Raw genomic sequence first — 25150 nt, forward strand, 5'->3', positions numbered from 1 at the left:
AAGTGCAGCCAGGTCCACTTTGCCAGCCCAGAGGAGGTAAGGGGGTGGGGTGGGGGTACTGATGTGGGCCAGCCGGGATGGGGGCTCCCCCCCCACCCCCGCAGCCCTGACTCCAAGCCCCACCCCACTCTCTCTCGGGGAGTATCCCCGCCTGCTGCTTACCGCCCTCCGACTCTGTACCGGGCTTCAGCCCCTCCCTCGGCACCCCAGGATCCTCATGCCAAGCTCAGGGTCACTCTTCGGACCGGGCAGCGGCAGCTCGGGCTGGGACCACACTCGGCCCCAGGACTGGGCGAGCAGCGAGGGTGAGTCACTACCCGGGGCCCCGCTGCTGGCCACACCCCTGCGCCTCGGCTAATCAGCCCCCTGCTCCCCACCAGGGCCCCAAAGCCAGCGGCGGCGGGGAGGGGTGTGGGGAAACATGACGGCCTGCCCCCTCCTCCGAGCCGGCGGGGACCCGGGGCGCGGGCTGGGGGTGCGGGGCACTGCCCGGGCCGAGCCGCCCCGCCCCCAGCCCCCCGGGGCACCCCAGCCCCCGGAGCCCGGCGGTCGTCCCGTGCGTGTGTCCGGCGGGGAAAGTGTGAGATCCCGAGATAAGGCCAGGGCGGCGCGCGGGCCGAGCTCGGGGCGGTGCGGGGCCGGGGCGCGGGCGCGGCGGGGAGGGCGCGGGCGCGCTCTCGCCTCTCACCAGCCTTCCCGGCGGGGAGCCGCGGCCCGCCCGGCCCTGCCCAGCGCCCGCCCCCCGCCCGCCGGGCCCGGCATTCCTTGCGGGGGCATGTGGCTTCTTGCCGGCCCCGGGGGCACGCAGTTGGCTGGCGGCCGGGAGCGGGAGCGGGAGGAAGCGGGCGGCCGGGAGGGGCGCGCGGGCGGGGGCCGCCGCTGGAGGCCCCTCTAGGCCCGCGCGGCGGAGGAATTCCAGAGCCTCCCGCGGGGCCCGGCCCCTGTCAGGGCGGGGGGCGGGAGGAGGGCGTCTGGGGGGCACCGCGCGAGTGTCGACGCGGGGAAGGCCGGCGGCGCGGCGAGCAGGTCCGGCGAGTGCGCGAGCGCCCACGGCGGGGCCTCCCGGCCTCCGGAGCCTCCCGAGCGGCCTGTGAGGCCCCCAGAACCCGGGCCCGGCACACACCCGGCCGGCCGGGCCGCAGGCCGCGCTCCTGCTCCCTTCCCCGCCAGCACGGTCCAGGGTGGGGACCCGGCGCTTGCCCCTCCCCTGCTCCCTGGCGGCTTTATACTAATATAGCCTGTGCGTGCACTCAAACTTATCTAATTCTATATGTGAGTTTGCCAGTTTCCGGAAAGTCATTTAAATGATGTCGACTCCATAGGCTTTGCGTATTCCGCGCGGATGTAGACTGAATGTGTATTCGAGCTCGCATTCAAACGGATGTAGACTGAATGTGTATTCCAGCTTGTATTCAGACGGAAGGTGGGTGGTATGTTAATTCAAGCTTACCTGGTTTCCAAACAGACCCCTAAACCCTAAGAAACTAACAAAGTTCCTTCCATGTCAAAAGCACCGCTTGACCCGTCTCCTAAATCCGCTGTATAAAAGGAACCTGGAAATCTTGCTCTGGGCTCCGTTTTTGGACAGAAGTTCACTGGGCCCGGCTGGTCGTAATCTTCCTTCCCAGAGAATTCTCGTGTCCTGCCCTTCAGTATCACTAACACTGACTTATCTCTGCTGCCACTACAATGCCAGGGGCTTGGTGCTTGGTGCTTGGTCGAATTCATAGCCTATGGGGTGGCCCCAAGCACCTGTGGGGGCCTGGGGCTTGGAGATGCCCACGGACTTGATCATAGCCCGTTCCAGATGGAATCTACACTGGAGCCTAAGAAGCCCTGCTGAGTAATTTGGAGACAGGAGAACCCCAAAATTCAAGCGTTATGTCGGAGGCCAGGTTCACCTCGGTGTCACACAGTGGGCCCATCATCCTGTGATGGGTTTAGGCCTCAGCCTACAACCCAAGCTGCTACAGAAGGGTGGGGGGCAAGGCCGGATGGATTTGTGAAGATCACTGAACACCCTCTGCCCTGAAGAGCAGTTCTCACGTGGATGTACAATATCATACACAGCACATCCTAGGCAGTAAAGCCTAGTGGTTGGGGGCCTGGGCTTTGGAGCTGCCCTGCCTGAGTTCAACTTTCACTGCTTGGCTGTGTGACCCAGGGCAGGTACTTTTAACTTCTCTGTGCTCCGATTTCTTTATCTGGAAAATGCAGGTAATATTAGAATCTACCACAGACATTGCTGTATTAAGTGGGCAGAGATGAGTTTGGAGGAGGGTAGGCATCGTCTCTGCACATCCTACTGAAGAAATCTGAATGTGGGCGTGAGTGACTTCATTAAAGGGAGGCTTTAAATTCTCTTGATTGGATCTTTTTTTAAGTTGATTATTTGCAAAGTCTGCTATTTTATTAGACCCAGACTGCTTGGAGCCATTTTGCATCATGCTCCCCTGCTCTGGCACCCCTGCCCTCCATGAGTCCTCCCCCTATGCCAGGTTCCATCCTGCCACCCAGCCTTTGAAACTACTGGGTCCTACACCTGCAGCACCTGGGAAACCCCTACCCATCCTTCAGCCCTCAGTGTCCCCACCCCCACAATACTCCCTCCTTACCCCATGTCCCTTTCCTTCATCGCACTTGTCACTTCCATAACTTTCTTCTATTCGCCTGATTATTTGATTACGGACTCTCTTCCATTGTAAATCATAAGCTTCTCAAGGGCAGCGTGTAGACATTTTTGATCACCGTTGAACTGCCAGCACCTGTAACAGTGCCTGGCACCAGGGCAGGCAATCAAGGCTTTAAGGAGGCACTCATTCTCAGGGTCATGCACTGGCAGAGCTGGCACCTGAGAGTGAGTGCCTCCTTAAATTTTGTACCCTAGGCACCTTGATGGCTCATCCTAGTCCTGGCTCTGCCTGGCACGTAGCAAATTCTCAATACTATTTGCTAAATGAATTAAGAACCAAATAACCCACACCATAATTCACTGCCCTTCTCTAAAATACCCCACAGCCCGATTGGGAATCTCAGGCCTCAGATGGGGAGAAGGGGTGGATGGGTTACTGTTTTGAATCCTCTTACCCAAAGGGCTTTCTCGCAGCCGCCTCTGCAAGGCAAGGGTGCAGGCAGGAGGGGCTGGTGAGGTGGGCACTGGAAGGGGGCACCGTGCAGTGGACTGTGTGATGGAATTAACTCATGAGGCTGGAGCCTGATCCTGACAGTAAGTTGTAAATTATAAACTGGGTGACTCTGAGCAGGTCACTAAACTCTCTGGGCCTTAGTGTCCTCCATGGTAAAATGGTAATAATCCTAACTGTCAGGTTATGTCATGAATACATGACATAAAACCTGGGGCCAAGCCTTGGGGAGAGCCACATGCTTCCAGTCTGTAGGTTGAACGGACTCCCCGGGGTCAAGGGGGCAAACAGGAAGAGTTGAAGAGAGGGGGGAAAGGAAAGAGGAAAATATGAGCAATAAAGGACAGAGGGGAAGAGAAAGAAGGAAAGAGGCAAGAAAAAGAAGGTGGGGAGGGCAGGGGAGCCAGAGAGAGGGAGAGAGGAAAAGAGACACACCACCATTTTTCTCAGTCCTCAATGGTCCCTGGCAAACCATCCCCATGTTAGAAAAGCCTTCGTTTGTATCGCAAAGTAGAGTTGTCTATGGGCCACTTTCATGGTTTATTTTTGTGTTGTTTACATCTCACCTTTATCACATAAACAATGTGATTGTTTATAACATACTTCGCAGGACAGTTAGGAAACAACTGGAGTATCTGAGATCTCATGGAGAAAGGGCGCCACCAACTCTACCAAGAATCTGTTATAAGATGGTTAGTGGTTGAGCTTTCTGTTCTGAGCCTCCTGGCCGTCAAAGCAAAAAGGGAAACATGATGTTTTACAGAATTCTTGTCGATGCCTATTTTTTGACTGTATACACAATTAAATTCTCTTTATTCATGGAGGAGAACTGCTGCCCTGAGAACTGGGATCGAGCCTCACTTACATGACTAAAGTACAATACAACTCTTCTCTGTGTCTGTAATAAAGGCCATGGTGGCAACAGAGGGAGAAGAAGGATGCAGGAGACCATGTGGACTTCCACCGGGGGAGAGAGAGCACAGGCTGGTGTCCTTCATTGGGTCCATCTCCGTGGGCATTGTAAGGCCTGCCCAGGTAAAGCCTTGGCAGCCTCTTCTGCAGGCTGCTCTGATCCTGCTTGCCCAGTGAGGAGATTGGAGGGGTGGCGGGGGGGGTGGTCGGCAGGCCTCTTGGAGGACTTCAAGCTGCTGGCAACCTTCCCTCTCAGCCGGCTCCTCTGAGTCTGCACATGCAGAGATTAGGCATGTTGCAAACCGAGCAATGAGATGCAGACCCAGGAGGAAGGGGCAGAATGCAGCCCAGGAGCCTGCAGCTCCATTTCCACCCTTGGCAGGGTGCCAGGGTCCTGGAATGCCCAGCAGCTAGCAGGGCCAGGGGACGGGGAGCCTGTGCCCATTTGGTTTCCCTAGAGACTGGCACCAGGAGAGTCTGGCAGGTCCGCTCCGGTACCCAGCACGGCATCCTCTGCTGTCCCCTCTGAAAACAAAAGGACCTGAGGTTCGGCACTCACCCAAGGTCACACACTGATCCAGGCTGGGTATCCTGAGCCCGGGATCCTGGTCCTGACTTGCCATGAACTTGTTATGTGACCCTGAGCAAGTTTGTCTGGTCCTACGCCTCAGTTTCCCCTTCCTGAAAAATAAAAAGTCCAACAAATAATCCTTAACGAGTAAACTACAAGGTTGGGTTGGGGGCAGAGCTTGGCGTTATTATTGGGCGTCAGTGAATTTATAAGCCCAGCAGGCACTGCCTATAGAGCGAATAAATTATATGACTTGAGTGTACATGTAAGACAGATTTGGAAATGTATAGAGATTGCTTTTGTGATAAACAAAATATAAGTTTATTGAAATGTTACTAATTCAAAAAAGCCCTTTTCACCATGTATTTTGTTAATCAACTGATATCTATCAGTATGTTCATTTACAAGTTGCATAACCTTGAAAAAATTAACCATTCCAGCTTCAGTTTCCCATCTGTTGAATGAGACTGAACACAGAACCTATCTCATACATAGGGTTGTTTTACTCAGCATAATGCCTGGTATATAGTAATCACTCAATAAATACTTGTTCTTATTATCATTCATTTTATTATTTGAATTTATCATTCATATTTATTATTTTATTATTTTAAAAGTACAACAGTCATCAGGTGGGCAGGTTGGTGAATTTTTTTTGACATTAAAAGAGGGCCTTCAGAAGCAGTTATTATCCTTTATAGATAAAAGCTTTTCATAAATCCATGCTGTAAAGATGCTCACTCCAATAGAAAAAAATAGAAAAGATCATGAGCAAGCAACTTGTAAAAGAAGAAAGACAAATAGCCAATATGCTTTATGGAAAACCATGCAACCTTATTAACGCTCCAATAAATGTAAACTAAAACAAATCATTTCCTCGGTATTAAACTGGCAAAGATTAAAAATTTTGATAATATTCAGAGTTGACAAGAGTGTGGGGAAATGGGTGCTTCCCACCCTATTGGGTGGAGGATAAACTGGTGTAAGCTTTATGAAGGGCAATTTGGCAACATATTTCAAAAGCCTTGAAATGAGCAAATTCTTTGAAGGTGCAATCCCCCATCCAGGAATTTACCCTAAGGACATAATTAAGTTGTGCACAAAGATTACCTCCAAGGCATTCCTTTGCAACACTCCTTTCAGTAGCAAAAAAATGGGAAACAAATCTCCAAAACAGGATAGACAGCCATAAAATGAACTATTAGACAGAAATTAACAATGCCATAGAAGAATATTTATTGATATGGAAATACATTCTCAACATATTGTTAAATAAAAATGAAACTTGTGAAAATATAGATAGAAAATACTTTCATTAAATATATAGATATATTTATATGGATTTGCATTCTGAGGTTCTCACTAGTGGTTAGTTCGGAGAGCGAGGCTTATAAAGAGTTCCTATTTTCTTCTTTTTGCCTCTGAGGAAAAAAAATGTTACTTAAAAATCTTGAAAGGAACTCTTCATACGCAGTTTAGAAATTGCTAGAGAGATGTTTGCTAAGATCCTTCCACCTTTACCCAATTGTCAGACGGCGGGATCCAACTGGCTGGGCGGGGGCCGGGGGAGGAGGGATTCACAGTAGAGCCTGACTCCCAATCACAAAGGTGACACCCACCTACTCAATGAACAAGTCAATCAATTGATCCATATGGGCCCAAATACTTGTACTCTAAAAAGCACATTTTTTTTGGAGGTACTGGGACCAGGGATTGAACCCTGGACCTCGTACATGGGAAGCCAGCACTCAACCACTGAGCTACACCCATTCCCCAGCACTTGGTTTTTATTTTTTATGTTTTAAAAGATTTTGTTTACTAAACAGACTGCATGCAATATGTAATAATTCAGTTAGTTTTTACTGTACACACAGGTTATATGGTAACCAGGATTAACATACTTGTCAGTTGCTATCATTCTAAGCTAAAAACAAAGAAATCTGGCATTTTCATTCACTTGCCCTGCCTAATCACAGGGAAATGTACAATGTTCATTAAGCTTCTTATTTTAAAAGGTAGTTTGGTGCATAGAAATTGGAATGAATGAACTACAACTACATGCGATAGTATGGATGAGTCATAATAAGGCTGAGCAAAGAAAACCAGATCCCACAAATACATACTGTATGATTCAATTTCTGTAAAGTTAAAAAAAAAAGACAGGCAAAATGATGGCGTTGAGATCAAGACGGCCAGGAGCTATTCTTGGGAATGACTAGAAAGGGGCAGAGAAGGGGCGTGGAGGGGCTATTTCTTATCTGGGTGTTGGCCCATGGGTATGTTATGTTTGTGAAAATATATTGAGCCGTGCTTTTTTCTTTATGTTAGTTATATGTTAATACAAACAAATGAAAATCTCTCCAGGGAAGTGGACATGGCTCAACTGATAGAGCTTCCGCTTACCATATAGGAGTCCAGGGTTCGATACCCAGGGCCTCCTGGCCTGTGTGGCAAGCTGGCACATGCGGAGTGCTGCAGCGTGCAAGGAGTGCCCCCTGCACAAGAAGTACAGCCCGCCAGGAGTGGTGCCACCCACATGGACAGCTGACACAGCAAGATGACGCAACAACAAAAAAAGAGACACAGAGAAGAGACAATATAAGACGCAGCGAACTAGGGAGCTGAGGCGATGCAAGAGAATGATCACCTCTCCCACTCCAGAAGGTCCCAGGATGGGTTCCCAGAGCCACCTAATGAGAATACAACAGACACAGAAGAACACACAGTGAATGGACACAGAAAGCAGACAATGGGCAGGGGGAGGGTGGGGAAAGAAATAAGGGGAAAAAAAAAGAAAGTATCTCAGGGACCCTCGGGTAAGGAACTCCCAGGTGGAGACCCCCGACCGTCCAGCCCCATCCAATCCCCTGATTTCACAGCCGAGGGAACTGGGGTCCAGCCAGTTGAAGCCCCCGCCCCGGTCATGGTTTCCTGCCTCCGTTTGCAGAGCCGCCTTCACTAAGGCCCTGGAGAAGCCAGGGAGGGCCGGTGGCACGTGTTCTCCTAGGTGGTCCCTCTTGTAGAACTTTTTTGACTCCATCGACTCTGATAAGAAGAGGTGGAAGAAGCAGTGCAATGAGTCAGGCGGAGAGAGCGGTCGAGGGTGGCGCCTGGATGTGCTTGCTGCCCACTGCTGGTAGCACAGCCGTTTCCCTCCGCCCTTCTCGCTGCCCCTTACAAAACCTGACTTTGTTCAGGGCCCACGCCTCCAGCCTCCTGGGACTCGGGAGGCTAAGCCCACCCCACCTCCTGGGGTGGGTTCAGATTCTAAAGCAATGATGGCAATAGTGTGCCCTCCCCGTAAATGGATCAGGAGTCCAACCCTGAGCCAGTCAGCACATGGCATCCCCTTCCTGATAATTATTGGTCCAAGATTGGGCAGCCCAGTCAAAGGGAAGGGAAGGATATTTATTTCATGAACTGAACGAGAAAGCAGGCACTGCTGTTGGGAACGGCAGCTGTGTTGGGACCTTGGCAGGAGGCAGCCTTAGCATGAAGCAGTCCAACAGGGCAGAGAGGGGACTTGGATGGACAGGCCTGAGCCGCTGAACCAGCTGGTCACGGAAACTACCCTACCGCGGCGTTTCTGTATTGTTCAGGCCCCTCTAGGGCAGGGTTTCTGTTACGTGCAGCCCTGAGCCATCTACGGCGGCACCCTGCCCTGCCAGAACTTTGGCTGTGCCTCTGGAAAGCACCCGCCTCAATGGTGTCTGGACCTACGATGGGGAAAATCAAGGTCCACCTTTCTCCCCGCGAGCTGGAGACCTAAACTGAAGCCCTAACCAGGTGTTCTCTCTCACGCATTGCTGGTAGGAGCATTAAGTGGTACCTCTATGGGAAGCAGTTTGGCACTGGGAACCTTTTTAAAATGCATGTAACCTGCAATTTCACATCTAGGAATTTCTCTGAGATTTATGTGGGAGACTATTCCTTGCAGCATTATCCAAAATAGCAAAAGACTGGAAATAACCAATGACAACAGGTAGCGGCTTCAACGAAGGAAGCAATGGAACAAACAACTCTCTCCTCCACGGTCACCACCCCGGGCCAGGCCGCCAGCCACCCCCTCCCGCCTGAATGGCTGCGGCGGCAGCCTGTCTACCCGCCCCCCCTCTGCCCAACAGTCCATCTCCATCCCTCGGCCGGGATGAGTCTGTTAAGACAGATGAAGCCGCTCCCCTGCTCAAAACCCTCCATGGAGCCTCATCCCGCTGGAGAAACACAAGCTTCACTGGGGTGCTAGCCAGACATGGTCTGTCCCCAGCATCCCTGAGACCTCATCCCCTACCACGCTGCTTACTCCCACAGCCACGGGGCGGCCTTGCTGTGCCTTGGACATGGCACCCCCCATCCCCCCGCCTCGAGCCTTTGCACTGGCTGTTTCCTCTCCCCCCGCCACCCATGGCTCACTCCTCTTCCCCTTTAGGCCTTCACTCAGTGTCATGGTCTCTGGCCGCCCGTATGAAACTGCAACCCTCCTTTGCCCCTTGCACCCCTCCTTCCTTGCCTTATTTTTCTCTGGAGTACCTATCACTGTCAAACTTAGGTAGTACTGATTTATATTATTTGTTGTCTGTCTCTCCGACTAGAATGTACACCCCATGAAGGCAGAGATATTATCGGTTTTGTCCACTGCTGTATTCCCTGGTGTGAAATGAGCACATGATAAATATTTGCTGAATGGGGTACTTTATTGTTGAAAACAAAATCAAGGACATATAATTTGAGAGGCAGCAGAAATGGTGGTGAAGAACATGGATTCCAGCGCCACTGGGTTCGACGTCTGGCTGCATCACTTACTGTCTGTGTGACCCTGGGCAAGTTCCTTAACCTCTCTGTGCCTCTGTTTCCTCAACCTCAAGGATATTAAGAGCTTCTACCTGGCATGGCTATTATAAGGATTCTATGAGTTCTAAGAGTTATCAGAATGGTGTCTGGGACAAAGCAAGTAAGCTATATAAATGCAGGTTATATAAAATAAATATGCCCCATTTGAATAAAATAAAAAGGACACACATTTATATGTGCCCATAATGCACAGGATAGCTCTAGGCTTGTTGTTTCTGGGACTGAGGGCTAGGGGAGGAGAAGGACTTACTTTTCATGGAATTTTACACGAGGAGCTTGCAGTTTTCTATTTTAAAGATCTCTTAGTGCTTAGGAGTTATTAATTGTTGAGATACATGGAAGTTTATTATTCTCTACTATCTACCTTTTAGTATAAAAATACCTACTGGTATTTTGTAAAACACACAACCCGTCCCAGGCTACCCCAGCCCCGGGCTGTGTGCCAGGCCGCAGGGCAGGAAGGAGAAGCACCTGCTGGTGGAGGGAGGGTAGGCGGAGGGCGCTCTTCCCACCCCACTGGTCCTGACCCTAAAGGCCAAGTAAACTCCCCGAGGCTGACCTGGCTACAGGATTGCAAGCCCCGGGCTGTGCACAGCCAGATCAGGCTGGAGGAGAAGGGGACGAGTGCCCCTGGGGGGCCAGGGTCAGGCTGCAAGGCATGTGGGGTCTCTGGGCTGGGGCTACGGGGGGCTCAGAGAGGCTTCACTTTCACTCTCAAGCAGGGAAGAGGCCTGGATAGGCAGATGCACTTAAGGACAGGAGCCATCCTGCACTGAGCGCCTGCGGGTGCTAGGCAGGGGACCCCACACGTTTAGTCCCCTCCTCCCTCACACGATGCTAAGGAGGAACCTGGAGGGTTTAAGCAATCTGCCCAAAGTCACGCTGGTGGCGCTTATGTGGCAGGGCCAGCACTGGAACCGGGTCCACTGACCCCAAGGCTCTGAAGTGTGCTCCCAGCTCTTGCAGCCTCCTACAATGTTAGAGCTGAAAGGATGCGCCCAGACCACCTGGTCCCAGCCCCCGCTTTCTAGAAGCAGACACTAAGGCCCAGGGGGAAGCAACGTGCTCAAGGCCATACAGGAAAATGGTGCGGATAGGACCCCACTGCCCATCCAGGCTGTGCCAGGCAGCTCCCTGGTCCAGGCCTCTGGTCTCCCTGCCCTGCCCGTCTCCAGGATGCCAGGGTGGCTGCCCACCTACAGAGCCTCGATTTAGGGAGGGAGGACCACGGTTCAACACCGCGTGGCTGTTTTTCAGTGCTTTGACCACAGGGAAAGCGTCCCACTCTCTGGACCAGAGTGGGCCAGAGTGGAAGGCCTGTGGGGGAGGGGCTGCCGGGGCAGAGGGGGCCCCGCGGGCCTGGCACCTGCCCTGCAGCCCCTGGCACCTGCCTGGTCGTCTCCTGCAGGCTCTTTCGTCCCCCTCCCTCACCATCCCATCCCCGCCCCTGCCATTCTTGCTGGCTGCTTATTTGCCCAGTCTTGCCCAGAGTCTCCAAGTTAAAAGGAAATTCAAAAGTCATCTGAATCCTTGCTCCCAAGGTGTGGCCCACAGACTGGCAGCAGCAGCAGCACGTGGGAGGTTGTTAGAAATGCAGACTCCTGGGCTCTACCCTAGACCTGCTGAATCAGAGCCTGCCTCTTAAAGATAGGCCCATGGGCTCTGTTTGAGAGGCACTAGCCTAAACAGCAAGATGCTGGAAGCCACGGCGTGCGGCATCGCTAAGCACACATGGATACCGCCAACAGGGAACTCAGGGTCCCCCCGTCCATCTTGGGCAAGTAAGACGTGTGTGTGCATGCGCGTGTGTGTGTGCATCTGCATGTGCATGCACGTGTGAGTATGTGTGCGACGTGAGAGGCAGTCTGCCCTGGGCCCTGCACCCCGCCTCCTCGTGTTCCTGCTGACCACACCAAGTGCTTAACCATCCTCTGACCCTGAGCCATTTCTGTGACAAGTCACATAGGTAATCAAATAGGTCAGGGCAACCACAGCGTGACTACCGTGCAACTGCCGCTCCCTGGAGAAGGGGGGCTGGCTTGCTCACTGCTTGCTCCTAAAGGCACCGAGCCCTTAGCCCTGAGTTCGTCTAGTGCATCGAAACCCGAGCGTGCAGTGGCCTCTGGGCCCAGTGCCTTCACCCCATGGGCCTCGGGGATGGAGTCACAGGGGCTCCCACGCTGATGCCCCGTGTTTGCTGTCCTGGGAGTAAGAGACTGTCCGCTGACCCCGAGTATTACCACTGCGATGGGGATTCTTCCCTGAGGCTCTCACTCCCTCTCTCTGTATATATGGACGTTTATTAAGAATGAATAGATGACCAATGGCCAAATAGATGGTCAAATTTATATAAGATCTTTTTGGTGGCCATTGATTGAGAAATTATTATTAATATTTTTTTTTACTTATTCATTTATTACTCATTTGGTAGTAGTATCATTTAAGAATGTAGTAAGTATCTTTCCACGCATTCATGGAAAGGCTTATCCGTGGGCTCATACTATGACCTCGATTTGAAGGGAAGGGAACGTGGCCTTTCTTGAACACCTGCTTGATGACATGCTTGTGCCAGGTGAGTCCTCTTCTGCATTCTCAATCTCTGCTCCTGCATGGTGGGTTCTAGCCCCCTTTGAGGAAAATTGATGCCCTGCCTCCCACTCTATCGCAAAAGCGTAACAAACCATATGAATTACCTGGACCCAGGCAACAAAGAAGTAAACCAAGAACGAGATAATAAAAGAACGATACCTGCGAATAAAAAGTGGTGTGATCACTAATTATTACACTTGCTGTTTGTCAAACTTCCCAAAAGCCGAGATGAACAGGTGGTCTGGGGCTTCTCTGGCGGGGCTGACAAACTCAGCATTGCAGGGGCACCTGTGGCACGTGCCCCTGTACCAGGAGGGGACCCTCGGAAGGACGGAAGGCCTCCGTCCCCATCCTCGGGAAGGAGGCAGGGGTGCGCGGGCGTGCAGGTGGTGGACACGCGGCATGGAGGACATGCGCTCATCCGCCGGCGGCGTGTGCGTCTGCTACCGAGCACCAGGCACTCCCGATGAGCCGGAGACAAGGACGTCTCTGGGTTTGTGTGCGCGTACGCTGGAAGGAGCGTGCTGTGCTGTAACATCTGAAGGGCTCGCTGTGCATAGTTAGGAACTATACCATACCGTGCAATGCTGTGTTATGCCCAAGTACCTTCGCACAGCTCTTTTCCTCAGCTTGATATGCTGCCTCTTCCCCACCTTCTATGTGTCAAAAATTAACTCAATTTCCTCTACTGGGTGAACGTCTGTGGGTCTGCCTGCCAGCACCCATTCTTCTGGCACCTAGGCCCCTGGTATCCCTGGGGAGCCCCTTCCCCAAATGCTCAGCTGCAGGGGTGGACTGAAGACTGACCAGTCAGGGCTCGTCTCTGCCGGCTACAGTGAACTGGACCAGGGACGATTATTGGGTGCAGCCAATCGATGGGCTGCACTTGTGAGCTGTGGAAGAATCTCTGGGAAGAGAAAGGCCCATTCTCTGCAGGGACTGCTCAAAGAATGAGATGCAAGTATGGCTCTGCTGGCAGCTGGCCACCGAGCCGCCGCAAACAAGAGCCCGCCTGTGAAAGAAGCCAGCTCAGAAGAAGACAGAGCAAGACGGACAGACCCAGTCCTGACAGCGCTGTGTGAGCCCCTAGATCCAGCCATGCCTGAACTCTCAAGAGCCTCTGGGACTCCTCACTTTGTTGCACCCATAAATTCCTTCTTTTTCTTTTTTCATAATCCAGTTTGATTTGAGTTTCTGTCATCTCTATAACCTAGCGATAACAGTTTTTCTGTTTCTGAGATTGGAACTGGAGACTCAGAGAGGTTAAGTAAGTTTAGGAAGACTGCACAGCCACTACCTGGAGTCTGCCCGACCCAAAGCCCATGCCCCTTCCGCTGCTCCAAGGTGGCAGGCTAGTACGGCGGGTGTCTAGTTCTCAAGAAGGGCAATCCAGGGGTGGAGGGTGGTATTGCACAGCAGGGAGTGAGAGGGCTTCCTGGGAGAGGTGGCCCCTGAGGGATAACAGGATGCAAAACCGCTCCACCGGGGACGGGCCTCCGGAGAAGCAGCAAAGAAAGGGAAGCGCAGTTTGCAAACTAGCGGCTGTTCTATTCTTCAAGTTTTATTTTTGGTTTAGTTGTAAACTTTGAAGAAACAGGAGACGTCATGTGAAAAAACCTGGATGTTTGGCTTTTCTGGAAAATCAGCAGTGGCCCTACCACTTACTAACTGCGCGATCCGGGGAAAGTATTTCTCCTTCTATGGCTCCAGTTCATCTTCCATAAAATGGGGACAGTCATTGTCAAATAGAACTGTCTGTGAGTAAAGTTATAAGCAGTCAGAGAATGTTAGCGATTAGTCCTACCTTTTCCACTGACTTATTGATCTTGGCCCATCCTTTTTTCACTCTGAGCCTCAATTTACCCATCTGTAAAATGGGGCAGTTGGGCTTGATTCTCTGATCAGACCTGCCGGCTCGGGCATTTGGTGACTACGAAAAACCAGCTTTTGGACAAACTCCTCGAGCTGGGCCGCTTCTCTCTAAGCACAAAGAAGCATCCAGCACAGCAGAGGGGTCTCTCTACTGCATCATTCCACCTTAAGGTTAAACCAGATCCTAATGACCATCATGGGGAAACCAGTTGATTCCAAATCCCTCTCTACTTAGTCCAAGTTCCAGCCCCAGGACCTGCTGTGGGCTCGCGTACCCCAAATCATGATAACGCAAGGGCCCAGGGACACTAATGGAAGGAGCCAGACCCCTGGGGCCCTGTCTGTGTCCACAGTGCCCTGTCCTGGGGAGGGGTCCTACCCAGAGCAAGCAAGCAGGGATCACCACGGGCCTGTCACTGCCGCACGGGCATCCAGCTGGCAGAGCCGTTTCCATTTCTCTCACACGCCCCCGGATGGGAAATGATTCATGAAAACCAAGAGGTAAAATTAGCCCAAAGGCTGCCGAGTAATTTATGCAGCCAACAGCCCCGGGAGGGAGGGAAGGCCCATGCTGCCAGCTCAGTGGCCTCCGGGGGCTGGCGGAGGGCAGCCAGGCCCTCAGGAGCCTCTGTCTCCAGGGTCTTCTATTTCTGGACTCAGCCTCCAGGGCTGTTGGCAAAGCTTCTGGAGCTTTCTCTGACCCTTCCTTCCCTTACCCAACAGATCCAACAGATGCTGGGGGCCAATCATCTGTGGGTAGCTGGGGGCCACGTGCGTCAACTCGTTTCACCTTCACCTCAATCTTAGGAGGGAAGTTTCACCTCCCTTTCTTTATGGGTGAGGAAACCGAGGCTCAGAGAAGTTAAGTGGGCAACCAGAGATAACTGGCAAAACCAGAAGTCAAACCCAGATCTCGCCAACTCCAAAAGCTGCCCTATCTATTCTCATGATGCGAGGTGCCCTCCGGGTGGGGCAAGGTGAGTGGACAAAGTGAAGATTCCCCGGCAAGCCCCACCACACCATGCCACCTTTCAACAGCCTTAGGACCTCAACTCCAAACCCAGTTGTCCCTCCTGGCAGTGTGGAAGGTCCCCAATAACCCAGTCACTTAAAAAAAAAAATGCTGAGAAAGTGTCAATCTGAGCCAGGAGGCAGAAACCATACCCCTGAAATGGGGGTCAGAAGAGTAGCTATCAGAGAGCGCCAGCATGTTTCTTTCCAGTGCCATAAACCAAGGCCCAGAGAGGGGAGGGGTCTTACTCATACACAGCACAGCTGTGGCCAAGCCTAGGCTAGAACCAGCCTCTCCTGAGTCCCACTGCAAAGACCCTGTTGTCAGAGCTATTTATAAAGACAGCAAGTTGGGGCAGTGGGTGGGGGGCACGTGGGATTCTTATATGCAGGGGCAGCTGGGGTGGGCATCACCCCTGGGCAGCAGCCCCACCTGCTTAGACCATGGGGGCCCCCCTGATCTGGTTCTGCCCCATGTACCTGCCCCTGTTTTTTGATGCCACAGGGGACGTGTGAGCAACTGGAGTGGGCTCCTCAGAAAGCATGGGGCACGGCAGGCAGGCTGGAATCCTGCGCGGCAGCTGTGGGACCTTGGGCTAGTCACCTGCCCTCTCTGAGCTTCCATTAAAGACGGGCTCATGACACTGATGAAAAAAGTATACGTGTGTGTGTGAGTGAAGGACCCCGCAGGTTGTGAAGACTCAGTAGGAACGCGAGGGTCCAGCACGCGCGGAGTCACAGTGCCTACCCTCAGACTCTCCTGCCACCTGGCTTTGCCCAGAAGAAGTCCCGTCTCCAGCCACAGGTGACGCCCGGGCCAGCCATGCAGAGCGAATGCGCCTCTGTCCCTGGGGGCGGGCAGCTGAGCCCCAGTGCAAACAGCACCTCCCACTCCCCAGGACACGGGCCAGAGCAGCTCAGGGGCACCGTCTCTCCAGAGTGACCACAGCTGGCACAGGCCCGGCATTGCCTTGGCGCAAGCCCTGAGCTCAGCTGGAGCAAAGTGTGACGGTCCTCGCCGTGCAATGAGCAAAAGGCCTTTCAGAAGGACTAAACAGCTTGTCCAGCGCCTCTCATTCATTCAGGCCATCATTCATTCCCGACATTTATACCCAGCACCTGCCAGGTGGCTGGCCCCGTGCCAGGACTAAGAAAGGGCTGCTGTGCCCGTGCCCTCCGGCCTTAACAGGTGCCGCTGTGCAGCGGTTCCCACGCAGCCTCCGGGCAGGCTGCCGGGATCAGATCCCTGCCTTACCCCTCTTTGACCTTGGAAAGTCAGCCTCTCTGTGCCTCAGTTTCCTCAGCCGCAAAATGGACAAGTATCTACCACCTCAGGTTGTTTTAAGGAGTAAATGCAATGTGTTACAGGTAAGGACTTGGAATTGCATAAAGCACATGGTACACGCAAAATAAACACAAACAGCTGCTACGAAGGCAGGACCCAAGCCCACCTCCATCTGACACCAGCGATCATGCTCGCAACACCAAGCCGGCCCAGGCGACCTCTCTGGTGTGGCCGAGCAGCAGGGTCGGGGGGGGGGGGACCTGCAGTGAGAAGCAGGAGGTGAGCTCGAGCTTCCCCTCGGCCCCCCCCCCCGCTCGCTCGGCAAGCCCCTGGCCTTTTTGCGTCTCGCTCTCTCTGTCTGTTAATGGGCCCAATGACGGCTACTCTCCTGCCTGCCTGGGAGAAGCACCCCGAGTCCACGGGGTGCCTGCACCCACCTGTCTCCACCGCGGGGCAGGCGCAAAGAGGGGGTCCTCGCCCCAGCAGGGCCGCGGGGCCTCGGCTGAGGCCGCTTCTCTCTGACCTCCCCACCTCCCCGAGCGGGTTTATGACTGGTGCTGGGAAAGGGCCGGGCGTGGGGCCAGCCAGGCACTTCTCGCCTCTCAGGAAATAATCCCAACCCTCTCTGCTCACCAACCACACGTGCTACTGGCCAGAGAGCAAGAGGCCAAGTGGGGCTGCCCAGCTGGGCACCTCCTGCCAAGGCTAGCTCATCGAGTGGCCTCGTGAAAAAGAACTGGTCAAGAAGCCAGACAGCCCGGGTGCTTTTTCCAACCCTGCCGGTGGCTGTGTGGCTTTTGGAAAATCACTTAAACCTCTCTAAGCCTCAGTTTCCCAACTGTGAAATGACCTTGGACAGGTCCTCTTTTTCATAGGGAGACTGTGAGGAGCTGAGTAGATGGTGGCATAAAGATGATTTGGAACTTTAAGGGGTGGGATGTGAGGAAGGCAGGATGAGAGTTAAAACAGCCATCATTTCCAGCACTAAATAAATCATTTAACGCAGCGATTTGCCCTGGGGGCTGAGAGGCACACCCATGCCCGGGTCAGCCAGTGTGGCCCAGAGATGCCAGGGGCTCTCAGGGGAGAGGCTGGCCCCCAGCTGCTTTCTTCTCCTGCCCACCCTGTGGGCCAAGGGAAATCAAATCGGCAGCCACAACGGGCCCCATTGAGAGCTGGTAAATCTGCCCGCGGTGTGGGGTTATGTTACCAGGCTCCCGGCCACCTCCAGCCAGCGAGGGGTCAGGCTGACCTCCTTTCCTCCCCATAGGCCCCGGGCCAGGATCCACGCGGCCGAGTCGGGCAGCAACGGGATCTGCTGCACCCGGCTGCCCACCAGGCACTCAGGCCCTCCGCCTGGGGAGGTGGGGTCTGGGGCTAGGGCAGAGGAGAGACCCCAGGGTGAGGACACGAGCGGGCGTGCGCTCCAGCCTGGCACGGCGTGTGGCACTGTAATCCTCCGGCAGCTCAATGGAGGGGGTGCTCGCCTCATCTCCCTTTTACAGACTGAGGCACGCAGAGGTCAAGGACATTCCCGGGAACACCCAGTCGGCCAGGGGCTGCACCAGGAAGTGAACCCAGGCACCCTGGCTGCGGAGCGCACACTGTGGCCGCTTACCCAGACACCAGGAGAGGGGCTGCTCAAAACAGGCGGGCGAGTGTAAAGGACGGAAGGCTCCCGGGGCCGTGGCCGCTGTTTCCGTGGCTCGGAAGGGCTGGCAGGGGCCGGGGGCAAACGTTCTCCCTGGCTGTAAAGAGGAATGCCAAGACTAGGGGTGGAGCCATTGGGGGACATCTGCTTCTGTGCAACGTCTCAGTGGACAGATTTTAAACATTGCACAATCATTTTGAAATTTTTAACAGCCTCCCCATAACCCAGCAGTAGCTACTCTAATCATGCCCTGGGAAGCCCAAGAATTAACCCAAATGACCAGCAATAGAGAAAGGGCTAAATAAATGATGATCCTCTTCGAAAGCGACCATGTATCAATAACGACAACTCCAAAATTATGGTGGATCTCTATGTAAAGCCACGGCTGGATACAGTGTTAACTGAAAAATGGCAATTTGCAAAATGACTGGTACTACATCAGACCATTTGTATTTTTTTTTAAAAAAAACACACACTGTAATGGTATGGTATATACTTCTCTACATATGTGCATAAATGAATACGAAAAAATCTAAAAGGATATATACCAAAACAGTAACAGTGGTTATCCCCACAGAGTAGTCTGGGATGGATAGATGTTAAAGAAGGCTTTAGCCTTTTAGGTAGTACTTGATTATTTTTTACAACAACAACAAAAAAGTACTCCTATATTCCTTTCCTAATTGAAACTTAGTAAAACAAAAGAAAACAGCCTTAGGACCTCAACTCCAAGCCCAGTTGTCCCTACTTGCAGGGTAGAAGGTCCCCAATAGTCCAGTATCTTAAAACAACTCCCTCAGCAGCAAAATGAGCTAATAGTATCCACCTCCCAAGCTTGCTGTGTAGACGAAATGAGACAATGGCCACGCAGCCTCTCTAAGAGCCATACTGACTCCCACGAAGCGTGAGGCCCCATCCCCGCCGTGGGCAAAGGGCACTGAGCAAAGGAGTTCTGCTACAGCTGGGCTTGCTACGAGTCCAAGAGGCCATTGCCGGTCCCGGGCAGAGACGAGGAAACAGCAGGAGAGCAACTCTCTACCGGAGAGAAGGGCCCAGAAGGAGACAGGAGTGAGTCCAAAAAGGCAGCGAAGCCTTTGTTGGCCACGGTCCTGGGCCGCGGGCCAGGGTGCGCAGGGAGGGCGCGGGAGCCACCGACAGGTGCCAGGGTGGAGTCTGGTTTCCACCTGAAACTGGGGGGGACGTGACCCCGGGAGCCTGGCCAGCAAGTCCTTGCCTCACCGGTAGCCCAGGGAACTGGGGCAGAGACAAGGGACAGAAGTGGGAAGGGGAATCGAGGAGAGAGGAGCAGAGCTCATCACTGAGGGAAGCCGAGCCAGAGCCAGAGCCAAGGAGCTGGCCTGGGCCCCGGACCCTGGCCTTGCAGGATTCACGCTGGGAGGCCTCGCAAGGACAGGAGCATGGGCTCGCAGAGCAGGGGAGAGGCCGGCGAGAAGCAAGGAGGCCCCCCCGCGCACTCCCAGGGAAAAGGGCCAGCTCTGCCAGAGGCTGGGGGCAGAGGGAGGACGCCTGGCGCAGGCTCAGCTTGCCCTGACCCCCTCAGGGAGGTCTTTGGTCCAGGCAAGTATGGAATCCAGCTTGGGACCAGTCTCAGGGCAGAGAGACCCAGTGTGGGGACTCCGGTCATCAGTCTCCAAGCATGGCCAAGGTCACTGTCAAATTCACGGCCTCTCAAGGCCTGCAGCCTGCCAGCCACATCCTGCGGAGGGCAGCCAGACAGTCCCGGACGATCAGGGAGCAGCAGGCCACACGAACAGGGGCCCCTGAGGAGGGGGGTAGGGGGGATGGCAGGGAGAGGCCCTTCCCACAGCCCCCTTCCCCGCAGGCCCACGCTGTCCCTGCACCTGTGGCTACTTGCAGGCCCAGGGACCTTGGCCTGCTCCCAGCAGCTCTGGGACAGGAGGTCGCGACAGCCGAAGGCCACGGCAGCAACCTCCCGGTACTGCACCATCTGCTCGCGTGAGCGGGCCCAGAGCAGGACTTGAACTGTCCCTGGCAGCCTCAACCGGGTGTCCACTCCTCAGACCACAGAAGGCAGGTCTTCTTCGCCTGGTCCATCAGAGGGTACATTTCTGCAGCAGCTTCAGGCCACCGTTCACCACTCACACCCTCGCCATTGCAGACCAGGCCCCATGCCTGGCCAGCCCCCACCCTCAGCCTCACCTCAGCCCTCCCTCCTCCTGCCCACACTTTCTGAACCAGGCTCTGGACTCCTAAAAGGTCACCTGTGTCCCCACAGCACTGGTGGCACAGGATGATGGGGACAAGAGGGCTCTGCCTGGCCAGCCGGCCTCCCCAGATGTCAGCCTGAAGGCCAGGCAGCCTGGGGGGGGCCTTCCATCACCCCCAGAGGCCTGCCTCCCTGTCCTGAGGGGGGCTCACGGGCAACCAGGCACCAGCAGCACTGTGGGGCTGGCCACCTCCAAAGAGGGCGAGAAGAGACCAAGAAAGAGCCTTCCCGAAGGCTGAAGATCCAGAAGGGACACACGCCTGGGGGGCACCTTCAGCCCATCAGAGCACCTACTCAGCTGTGAGCCCATCTCCCACCTCACGCCTGCTGCTGCAGAACAATCTTTCTAAACTAAAACTGCATCTCTTCCCTGCTTAAGAACCATCAGTGGCTCCCCAGTGCCTACAGAACAAAGCCTCAACTCCTCAGCGTGACATTCAACACCCTCCCAATCTGGCCCAAGCCCGCTGTCTCCCCCACCTCTTCTCCAACCGCCCAAGACCACTTGCCTTTCCCTGAATCACCAGCTCTTCACATCTTGTCAGCTTTTGTGCATACTGTTCCCTGTAGCTAAAATGCCCTTCCCTCTCCTTCCACCAGGCAAACTTCTCCTCCCTCGAGGTCTCCCTCCCCACCAGAACGGCCTGTCCCCCACCTGCCCTTTGTGGTTTACTCTCAAGCAAGGAGGGCGCTTCCTACTTTCAGTCACAGTTAGAATCTGGGCCAGAGCTGCTCCAGCTGTCTGTAGCAAAGCGCTCCCCCCCAATCTGTTGCTGACTGATGCTTTTGTAAAATCCAATGAAAAAGACACGACAATGTCAAGGTGCAATCCGAGGTTCTCAACGCTTACTCTCCATTTCTGTACCTAGCAACACAGCAGAGGTGGGCGGGGGGCAGGGACCACCTGCCTGTGGGGCCGACCAGGCCACTGTGCCAGGTCCAGAGCTGCCGGGCGCGGAGCCCCAGTCGTCTGTTTACCTTTGGACCTCCAGAGCCCAAGGGGACGCTCCACAAACATGTCAGCCCAAACGTTAGACGTGAGGGTCCCAGCAACCCGTACCACGGTGGGCACCTGGGTCAGACCTCCCGCTATCTCGGGAGGACACCCAGAGGCCCAGAGAGGGTGACCTGCCAGGTGGGGCCCGCCCACATCCTGCCATCACCCTACCACCTGGCATTCCAGGGGCAGAAAGCTGGACCGTCCAAGTCGCCCAGGCCAACCTCCCTCCTCCACAAGCTGCTGACAGTATCTCCCTAGGTGAGCCACTGCAATGACAGTGCAGCAGTCCCAGGCAGGTGTGACGGGCTGAGACTCGGGAATCAGGCAGACCTGGGTTCAAGTCCTGGCTCAGCTGTTTGCTAGCTGTGTGACCTTGGGCAAGTCACTCCACCTCTCTGGGCCTCAATTTCTCTTCTGTAAACTAAGGCTAATTTCTCCTCCAAAATAGCATCATGGGGCTGCTGTGAAAAATGAGTATGCAGCGTCAGGCAGGGCCCACACACAGCTACGAACCTCACTCAGGTTTGACTCTTCTTGATGTTTATAAAAAGCCATGGTCCCCCAGCCAATAGACCCAATCTGTGTCTTCTCCTCGGAGTGAGAAGACTCTCGCTGCTACGTTTGCTGACTTCCTTTGAAGACTTCCTCCCCCTAGCCCAGACTGACCCCCACGTCCTCCCATGCCCGGCCTTCCTCCCCCTCCACCCCCTCTCTGAATGCCGGGCGCCTCTGGCTGGTCTGGCTTTGCCTCTGGAAAGCTAGTCTGAGCAGGGGGGTGGCCCCCCACCCCTGGGGAAATGCCGCCCCGTTTGGGGTTGGGGCAGTGGAGGTCTTCAGGCTGTGAGGCCAGGGACCACCGCAAACCCGGCCGTCCCCCTCCAGCCCCGCCTCTCTGTACCTTGGGCCAGGCCAACACTGGGTCCTCCACTCCGGCTGGATCCCCGTCCACTGCCCCCGCGGCCGTCCTGGAGCCTCCCAAGCCTGCCGTCCCCATTCCCAGGCCATCAGGCCGCAGGATCTTTTCTTGGCTGGCCTTCCTCCCTTTCCCTCGGGGAAAGCGCGAGGAAGTGGGAGAAGCCACTCTGGGAAAGCGGACATGGTGGGGGCGGTTCCATATTTACTTGCTCAGTGACGTCCGTGCCCACCCAGCTCGGTGCCCGAGTCAAGACTTGGTCCTCCTGCCTGCTGGTCCCACTCTCCCCCTCACCCCACCTCAAACCTGGGAGGAGGAGCCCGCTGGCCACTGCCCCCTCCCTGCCCCAAATCCCTCCATCCGCATCACCTGGGCTCTGCTGCCTCTCGCCCCTGCCACTGCGGATATTCAAGCAGTGGCTGGACAACTTCTGCTTTTAGAGAGCAGGACCCAGAAATTGAGCCCAACACTCTCAGGGCTCCCCATTCTGATCCTAGGAGGACAGAGGGACAGAGGAAGGTGTGCTGATTTGGGGGCTAGACTTTTAGCTGCGTCACTCCCTAAGCTGTGCGATCCTCCCTCTGAGCCTCGCGTTTCTCAGCTGCAGAGTGGGGTGGTAAGAGCTAGCCTGCCTGCCTGCCTCCCGGGCTAAGGGGAAAGGGCTGCCGGAGAAGCTGGTGTCGGGACAACAGTACTAGGACCCCCTTGTGGGTCAAATGGGGTGGGGGAGATGGAGAGGGAAGCAGGAAAAACCCTGGAAGCTTCCAAGGGCTCCAGGGGCCCAGGTGTGCCTCACCTTGGAAACAGGTACACCACCCCCTGGCCCAGCCCTGACCCGAGGCTAATGCTGGGGAGCAGACCCACTGGCAGCCTTCTGCCCCTCCCCACCTCGGCCCCCTCACCCAGGGTCATTTCAGGCCCTGGAGGCTGTGGGTCTTTCCAAATGTGCCTGCCAGTTCTGACCTATAAAGCTCCTGGGGGCAGGCAGAGGGACCAGAAATGATTGTACAAGCCGAGAGTTTATAAACCAAACCCTACTTTTAAAGCATTCAGGAACCGGTTGGGAATTGTTATATAACATAAATAAACAACCCCTAAGTCTTCATTTATAAAGGCAGATTTCTTGAAGTGACTAGAAAGATTAAATCATAGCTGTGTGATCTTGAGCTAGTCACTTAACCTCTCTGACCCTGCCTTTTCTCATCAGAGGCCTGTTGTCAAGTGTCCCCTCCTAAAACCCTCTGAGACTCCCTCCTGCCAAATGGACAAAGTATAAACTCCTCAGCACAGCATCACGACCTTTAACCAGCTGGATGGAGTAACGCCTCAGGGCCGGGCAGGAGGGCTCAGGAGCCAGGCGCCATGGGTTCGAATCCCAGCTCTGCCACCTACCAGCTTTGAAAGTGTGAGCAAGTGACTCTATCTTTCTGAGCCTCAGTTTCCTAAACTATGAAATGCGGAAATAACAGCGCCAATATCAGGGGGTTGCTGTGAAGATGAAATGTGATAATGCACATAAAGCACTCTGCACAGAGCAAGTGTTCAAGTTATTCACTCACCCACAAACACGTGCGGCCTTACTAAGGCAGAGAACATCCACGACCCACACTCCAGCTCCCTAAGAACCTACACCCTAGTGAGGGGATGCAGACAAAAACATATGTAAAATAGAGAGCACGTGCTAAGCCCTCAGGGAAAAATAAAGCAGGGATGCGCAAAGAGTGCGTATGCGAGGGGCTCCAGTTTTAAATAGAGTGCTCCAGAGAAAATAACATTTGAGCCAAGTGCTGACGGAGCTGAGGGAGCCTGCCATGCAGACAGTGTCCTAGGGGGGAGTGGTCCATGCAAAGGCCCTGAGGCAGAATCAGGACTGGTGGTCCCTCCACCTAATATTATTATTACTAGCATTATCGCTAGTCTTCTCATGCCAGCCCCATCTCCTCCACCTCCTCCCTTGCACACACTCTCCAGCCAAATGCACTACCACACCTCCCCAAGCCTGCCATGCCTGTCCGCGGGGAACGCCTCTCCTCCACTCTGCTGGCAAAGACCCGCTCGCCCGTCGGTGCAGCCTAACGGCCTCCTCCTCGGGAAGGCTTTCCCTTGGAGTCAGTGCCTGGCTGGCACTCTCCCGCTGTTAACTGCCCCCTTCCATGCCGCACCGGGAGTTCTGCAGGAGCAAGGACTGGACACGGCATCCCCCAAGCGCAGCGCGTAGCTGGCACAGTGTGCGCACCGCTCCCCTGGTGCATAGACGACCCCAGCCCCCAAGCCCAGGCCCCTCCCCTGGCCCTGACTGCGGCTACACTGTGTAAACATCAGTCTATCCAACACAGATACGCATCGGCAATAGGAAACGGGCTTTTTAAAAATAACAGCACATTTTTCTTCTTTCTTCATTGTTTTTTTTTTTTTTCCTTCCTTTCTGCACAGCTTGTCTTTCCGGTGTGGCTCTTGGGCCAGTTGCAGGAAAGCCCCTCCCAGGCCCCACTCGGAAAACCACGGGGCTCTGGGGCTGCAGAGGACTGGACTCCGGCAGCAGGTGGGGAAGCCCCAGGATGTTTCAGACCAGCTCAGAGCCTCCTGAGCCAGGAGCCCAGGTGGGTGTCAGCCCACCGGATGCTGCTTCTCCAGCCAGGCTTGAGAAACCCCAGGTGGTGCTTCCAAAGGGGCTGCTCCAGGGTTCTCTGCCTCACTCCAAGACGGTATCCCTAAGAAGAGGCATCAGAGGCCAAGGTTCCAATCCTGACGGCACTCACCATTGTGTAGTCCCGGCCCCTTCCCTCACCTCTGGCAGCCTCAGTTTCCCCATCTGTGAAATGGAGATGCAGTCTACCTTGTGGAGCTATTTTCAGCAGAGGGGCTGTGACCTGCCTAGAACCACACCCGGCACACTATAATCCCTCGGTAAACATTGGCCAACAGCAGCAGCAACTTCATCACCCCCCGTGTCCTACTTTGCAGCCCCCTCACTGAATCATACACCTTCGAGATGTCAGGGTGGAATCGTGGCCCCTCACAAAAGACACGCCCATGTCCTAACGCATCGTCCTGTGGGGGTGAACCCATTTGTAAAAAGGGCCTCTAAAGATGTTATTATAAGTTAA

At 54.5% G+C, this 25150-nt stretch overlaps 1 protein-coding gene and 1 long non-coding RNA gene across 5 annotated transcripts in view; one reads left to right on the forward strand and one right to left on the reverse strand.

The window, feature by feature from the left end:
* The window catches only part of PRDM11 (PR/SET domain 11), an 81221-nt gene that overhangs the window by 51721 nt on the left and 4350 nt on the right, over window positions 1-25150 (reverse strand). For 3 of the 4 annotated variants that reach the window (XR_009187574.2, XM_058305488.2, XM_058305486.2), the window contains exon 1: window positions 163-250. The exons of the other annotated variant lie outside the window; for it this stretch is intronic. The gene's annotated coding sequence lies outside the window, so the exon portion shown is untranslated. Of the gene's footprint in view, window positions 1-162; window positions 251-25150 lie in introns of those variants that run through there. 4 annotated transcript variants of the gene reach the window in all.
* On the forward strand, window positions 207-25150 carry LOC131280020 (uncharacterized). Its single transcript, XR_009187575.2, has 2 exons — window positions 207-305; window positions 24477-25150. It is a non-coding gene; the product is annotated as an uncharacterized lncRNA (long non-coding RNA).

This window comes from Dasypus novemcinctus, chromosome 10 (assembly GCF_030445035.2).
Source record: "Dasypus novemcinctus isolate mDasNov1 chromosome 10, mDasNov1.1.hap2, whole genome shotgun sequence".
Classification (NCBI taxonomy): Eukaryota; Metazoa; Chordata; class Mammalia; order Cingulata; family Dasypodidae; genus Dasypus; species Dasypus novemcinctus.